This window comes from Dipodomys spectabilis, unplaced genomic scaffold, assembly GCF_019054845.1.
Source record: "Dipodomys spectabilis isolate Male_0828 unplaced genomic scaffold, ASM1905484v1 ptg000140l, whole genome shotgun sequence".
Classification (NCBI taxonomy): Eukaryota; Metazoa; Chordata; class Mammalia; order Rodentia; family Heteromyidae; genus Dipodomys; species Dipodomys spectabilis.
Window position 1 is genome coordinate 19,493,762 of NW_024870817.1, and position 7,175 is coordinate 19,500,936.

At 37.9% G+C, this 7,175-nt stretch overlaps 1 pseudogene; it reads left to right on the forward strand.

Annotated features, from left to right (window-relative positions):
* Nucleotides 1-318: 318 nt before the first annotated feature.
* On the forward strand, nt 319-1,201 carry LOC122117250 (annotated as a pseudogene).
* Nucleotides 1,202-7,175: the final 5,974 nt, after the last annotated feature.

Consider the following 7,175-nt stretch of genomic DNA (forward strand, 5'->3'; position numbering starts at 1 on the left):
GAACAGAATACACATCTACTCTTTATAATTCACTAAGACTGTGATATTACTGGAAGATCTGTTCAAGTATTTTCCCCACATTAAAATTGGGTGGTTCACTTTCTCTTTCTCTTTTCCTTTCTTTCTTTTATTACAATTGTATCCCTTTCTTAATATAGATTTTTAAAGAGTGCTTTGACTCAGGCCCTGGTAGCTTATGGCTCATGGCTACTCAGGAGACTGAGATGTGATGATCAAGGTTTGAAGCCAGCCCAGACAGAAATCTTGTAAGACTCTTATCTCCAATTGACCAGCAAAAAGCTGGAAGTGAAGCGGTGAGGCCGCGCAAGATGCCTGCAGCGTGCCGGAGCGTGAAGGGCTTGGTTGCTATCATAACCCGAGGAGCCTCTGGCCTTGGCCTGGCCACGGCCGAGCGATGGGTGAAACAGGGGGCTACTGCTGTGCTTCTGGACTTGTCTGACTCGGATGGTGAGGCCAAGCCCAAGAAGTTAGGAAAGGGCTGTGTGTTCTCCCCAGCCGATGTAACCTCTGAGAAGGACGTTCAAGCAGCCCTGACTCTAGCCAAAGAAAAGTCTGGCCATGTAGATGTGGCGGTCAACTGTGCAGGTATTGCAGTGGCCATTAAGACGTACAATGCATAGAAGAACATGGCCCATACTCTGGAGGACTTCCAGCGAGTTCTCAATGTGAATCTCATAGGCACCTTCAATGTGATCTGCTTGGCTGCTGGTGAGATGGGCCAGAAGCAGACCAAGGAGGCGAACGTGTTATCATCAACATAGTGTGGCTGCCTTTGAGGGTCAGGTTGGACAAGCTACATATTCTGCATCCAAGGGGGGCATAGTGAGCATGACACTGTCCATTGCTTGGGATCTGGCTCCTGTTGGCATCCGAGTTATGGCCATTGCTCCAGGTTTGTTTGGCACCCCCGCTGCTGGCCACCCTTCCAGAGAAGGTGCGCAACTTCTTGGGCAGCCAAGTACCCTTTCCCAGCCGACGTGGGGACCATGCTGAGTATGCTCATCTGGTACAGACCATAATCGAGAACCCATTCCTCAATGGAGAGGTCATCCAACTGGATGGGGATATTCGCAGGCAGCCATGAAGGGAGCAGGAAGGGAAAACACAGGCTTCCACTTTCCCCTGAAGTTCTATACACCTTGGAAGAAGCCTGAGAACCATTTTGTAAGTGGCCACCAGCCACCCTTGTGCCTAATAAATTCTTTTTCACATGAAAAAAAAAAAATGCTGGAAGTGAAGGTGTGGCTCAAATGGTAGATCACCAGCTCTGAGTGATAAAGCTAAGATATCGCACCCAAGTTCTAAATTCAGGCCCCAGAACTGGCACCCCCACCCACACACACACACACACACACACACACACACACACACACACACTAGTCCTTTATATATTTGGATATCAGTCCTTACAACATGTGTTTTAAATAATTCTCTTCCAGTTTTCAGCTTCTCTTTTCATTCTTTTGACTATGTCTTGCACAGAGCAGCAGTTTTTCATTTTAATAAAGTCCAGCTTATTAATTATTTCATGGATTATGTCTCTGGTGTTGTGTCACTAACCACCCAATTTAATTAATAATGCTATCTTTCTTCATGTTTAACTTTTCTGTTAAATAGACTTAGCATGTCAATTAATTGGTTCATTTGCTTCAAATGTTTTTCTTTTTCATTCAGCCTTGAAAGTCGAAGGAAAATATGCTTAACTTTCCTTCTTTTTCTCTTCTCTCCTAACTTTTCTTAGTTATGTCATTTCTAAACTGTCAGCATCTATAAAATTTATACCCTATTCCATTACATTCAGCTCACATTCATTTGTTTTTGGTTTTGAATTGCATGTAAATATGTTTTGTGATTATCACCATTGCTTTGTTGTAATTCTTGGACTTTGGTTAGCTTAATTTTACTCTCTCATAACAAAGACTGAATAATAATATTTTCTGGGTTCCTGTCTGCTCAAAATATAGTTCATTTGTATCCTCTGTGCTTAAGTATAGTTTAACATTACATAAAATTCTTACGTTACATTTTCTTTCTTTGAGAATCTCATATGTGTTGTTTTACAGCTTCTGCCATGGGGAGATTATATCCAGAAGCCTGAAGACTACATAATATTTTTTTCCACCATAAATTTCATGATTATTCTGCCTACAATCCTTTCCTTACATTTAAATCCAACATGTTTACTAGAAGTGTCTTTGGTTTTGACGGCTTTGGGCTAATTTCTGGTTTATCATATACTTTTTCAATATGTAGTTTTAAGTCATCTTTAATGTTAGGAAAGTTTCCATGAATAGTGTATTTAGAAATTTGCTCTAAGAGGAACATGCATGAGAATATATTTATTTTCTAGCTAATATAAGGTATAATTGATAAATATCCATTGTATTATGATTGCATGTATTTTATGTGCATATGTATATATGTACATTTACGCATGTGACCAGTAACATTAAAGGACACACCAGAAATCTTTCTATATCAGCATATGTGTAAAATATTTTCCACACACACTTAAATTAGTTCTTGTTTGGTACTAATTTTATGAAGCTACAATGATTTATTCAACTCTTTTAGAGACATTTATTTCCAAATTTCTAATTGTGCTTTTGAACTTTATTTGTATAAATATTTTTAAAAGTCAACCTGGTGGGGTTCAGTATTTAATCAAGATCAAATTCAATTCTAATGCCCTCCTGAACTCCTGACTTCTAAGTACGATCACCTTGGAGATTAATTTTTGAACATTTGAGCATTGACGATATAAGCTGGCAGTGTATAACACTTGTTCATCTGAGAGTTAAAAGAAGATTCCTATTATATATGCATTGCCCATCTACACATCTTACAAGAATTGTTTACATTGCCTGTGTTTTTGCTTAGGGTGGTTTTCCCATTCCTTTTGATTTGTAGAATCATTTATTTGAGTATCAGGTAGATGACTACTTTATCTCATAAATGCCAGTGCAGTTTTGATATTTATTTTTCATTTTTTAAAAAATATTTATGATGTCCTCTCTACTTGTAAATTATGATTAAAAAAGTGTCTTTGAGGACTGGGAAGGTGGCTCAGTGGTAGTCTTGCCTTGCATGCATGAGGACCACATAAGCAGAAAAAGCCAGAAGTGGCGCTGTGGCTCAAGTGGTAGAGTGCTAGCGTTGAGCTGAAGAGCTGAGGGACAGCATCCAAGCCCAGAGTTCAGGCCCCACGACCAGCAAAAAGAAAAAAAAAAATGTGTAATTGAAAATTAATTACAGGGTATCTATCATCTATTACTTTGCCATGTTTGTCATCTAATACTTGGTTTCTGTGTAAGTAATTACTAAGTATATTTTAAGTAACATTAACACAAGTTTGCTATGTTCTTAGTTCATGGTCTGTTTTAGATATGTTCATTATTATTTAGATTAGGCAGAACAATATGCTTTCTTTTACAAAAATTTCCATTTCTTAATTCAAAGAAATTTGTGATTATTCTGTCTTACACATCAAAAATCTAGGAAAACAAAACAAAAGCAAAAATGAAAAACAAAATAAAAACCCTTGAATTGGAAAGATTACCCTGGATTTTTGAGGTGGCCTATGACTTCATAAAAGGGCAGAGGCACAAAAAGAGATATAAGTACAGAAGCAGCAGTCAGAGAGGAAATAAACTTGATAACATTGTGCAACTGGCTTTGGAGACGGACAGTGGGTCCATGAGCGAAGGAATGCCAGTTACCCCTAGAAGCTAGGAACATTGGAATGGAAATGGTTTCTTTACTTGAACTTCCAGAAAAAAATTCTGCCCTGCCAACTTAATTAGACTTCTGACCTCTAGCACTCTGAGATAATCACATTGTGTTGTTTTAAGCTTGTGGCAATTTCTTACAGCAGCAGTAGAAAACCAATACATTATTCTACTACTGGCCTGGATTAATCACTTCACTACTTCTTGGTTTATCAGTTTCTTCATTTAGCATATGGAACTTCTTTATTTTGATAGTCCTTAGATTCCTGTTGGAAAAGCCCTGAGGGACTGTATATTTTGTGTAATGAAGTGGAACTCAGATTCGTCACTCTCCCTACTTTATCTCTCAAAGGAAGGAGACGAAATGTTCAGTTTAATACCTTCAGGGAATTTCTACCACATGTGAGTTTGGCTCTAAGTTGCTCACTCTTCTTGGCTAAGTTATTAAAAGCCTTGTAGAATCATGATCATAGGGAACAAGAAGTTTGCCATTTCAGAATAAATCCAAAATAGAGTGCTTAGCCTAGGTCAGGCCAAGGAAGTGGTGTAGCTAGTGTAGAGAATGTCCACAGAAATCCTACATACAGACTGACTTCCCTAAGCCTCTGAGACCATTCACAGGCTCATGAAGTAGTCTATTGCTTTGATCTTCATGACCAGGACAGAGCACTGGTAGTCAATTCCTAGGCCATAGTCTGAAGTGAACCATCCACAGATACTTAGATTGCCTTGTGGTATATTCAAGAGTAGTGAATAGCACTATGAAAATACTATTTGAAGAATAAAATATATGGCACTTGAAGGAACTGAACAAGCTACCTGGTTTTATTTGCATCATGAACTAAAATAGATAGACTGATTATTTCCTCCTCCTCCTCCTCCTCTTTTGTGTGTGTGGCGGGGAAGGTCAGAGGGTTGTTTCTGTAGTGGACATATTGAGCAAATAAACCTAAATGTTTTTTAAACATGGATAACATGGCAAATGCAAGCCCACAATTTGCCATAAATATCCCCATTCCATAAGTGGTGTTAAAAGCCTAAAAATATCTTACTATATAGAGTAAATCTGTGTAAGGGAAGGAATGTAATTGTGAGATCTTATCTCTTTGAGGCCTAAGAAAAATATTTTGATTATATAACCATGTAGTGAAATACAACATAAAGCTTCTGTACTTTTTCCTTATAAGTTTCACAGGATCTAGAATGAATGTTTTATTCTATTGTTCATAGAATATAGCAATAGAATTGTTGGACACAGGATGTCTGCTTTCTGCTTTCTGACTGGTCAGACAGATATTGCTTTAGCCAATACTAGGACATATGGTCTGACTGAATTGCATGGACTGAATGTTTTTCATGTTCCTACCAGAGTAATGTATGAATAAATAAGTGAATACACCAAGCTTACCATTAATTTATACTGAGGATCACTAAAAAATAGTGAGAATGAATCTTGATTTTGTGCTATAGCAATAAATGGACACTCTCCTGTAAAAAATTTCACACTCCATTGGTTTCAAAAAGAAAAAGGAAAAAAGAAATTTCACACTATTATTGAGATAGAAGGAGCTCCAAGTTGTCTGTCTGTCTGTCTTTCTTTTTTTTTTCCTGACCTGTTGGACAACTGTATTTGCCTCTGGTCCTTGGGTTCAAAGGCCACATATGGGACATGTCAGAGTTTTGCTGAAAGCTTTGTTAAAGTAAAATAAGTCATTATCTAATGTGTATGGAAACTCTGAGGGTGGTATGAGGGAGCATTTTCTCACTGTAGGAAAAATAAATTTCTTTGATTTCTTTGATTTCTTCTTTGACTCATGAACAATTCAGTGTAGCCAGCCTTCAGAGAGTGGAATAATGTTTTAAGGTATTGTTAATAAGAAATGACATTACTAATTCTTTGAATATAGACTTTCATATTATTAAAAAACACATATTTAAAGAAATTGTCTTCTTTTCAGTGTTCATTTGTCAAGGGCTGTAACAATAGTTTAAAGAACATTCATCTAATCCTAAACCACAGTAAACAACATTTTACTGTGGAAGCAGTTATTTGGGGAGTCCATAGGCTCCCACTTAATGGGCCAATGGGAGCATCTCAATCCTCTTGATCCTTGCCTCATATGAACTATCATCTTTGAGTTATAGCTCATACTTTGTGCATGACTTAAGTTCAGATAATGGATGTCTTTAATTACATAACACTCTTCTTCTGGCAGAAGGATCTCAAAAAGTGCTCATTGAGTCCTGCCCTAGTGGATTTCCCAGAAAAGGCAGTGTGGTGTGGAACAAAGAGCACCAAAGTGTAAGACAAGATGTCAATGGACTTGGCTTGGTTCTTCTACTGGTTTTATGATCAGGAATGAGCCTTCTTTTCTATAGAGAGATAGTAGTAAATATGGCCTGTCAATATCACAGGGCAATATATGACATAAAGTAGATCAAAGCTATGTAGGTAATTTTGCAAGTCACCATACACCAGGCAAGTGTAAGATATTATTTGTATCTGACTCTGTAAATGTTTGTCTATCTGGTCTGATTCTCTCCATACTCCCTGTTTTGATATCTATTTTCTTACCCTAATAGGAACATTAAGCAGGTAGGGTGCAAAGTCATTATTTGAGCTAGTGTTTTCCTTTCAAATTGCTCGTTCATCTATCTCACTTCCTCCAGTGCCTGTTGTGTGAAGAGCACCACCCTGGGGAATAGCCCACTTGCTTCACCACACACAAAGCTTTCCTCTCTGAGCATCACCCACAGCACACAGGAAAGTGACTTGCTCTTCCCATGCTCATGCCTAGTCATCTCATTGTCCACACACTACACCCACAACATGCTCTTCACTGCTGTTTCCTTGTCCCTGTGGGCTCTTAATACTGTTCCCATGACTTGGAGGCATAATTTCCCCTTCATTAGCAGTGTTCTTGGGATGTCATTTACTCATCATGACTCAATATGAATTCAAGTACTTTTAAACATACGGCTTGTAAACAAGGAGTTGGTGTTGATAATGTCAAGAAATGATTGAGTCAATGTTTTTCATAATGCTTGGTCTCAGGTCAGTCCTACCCATGAAAGGGGATTGCAGAGAAAATGAAAATGGGATTCAGAAGAGAAATAAAACAATGAATCAAAGGATAGAGAACCATAGCCTTCCAGGAAAAGTTTAAGTAACTGGAATTACTTTAGCCTAAAGGTGAAGTACACAAAATACAGGCCAGCTGTTCTCCATTTTACCAAAGAGGGCAACAGGAAATGTCTATCGTATACCAAAAGGAATTTAGGTTAGATATAAAGAATTTCTTAATAACGTAGGTTATTGAATGTTGGAAGGGTTTACAAAGGAAATTTGTGGAATTTCCTTCTGTATCCATCCTTCTGTAGTAGGAAGGTTCTGCCTGTGTATGATGGTTTAAATAATGTACACAA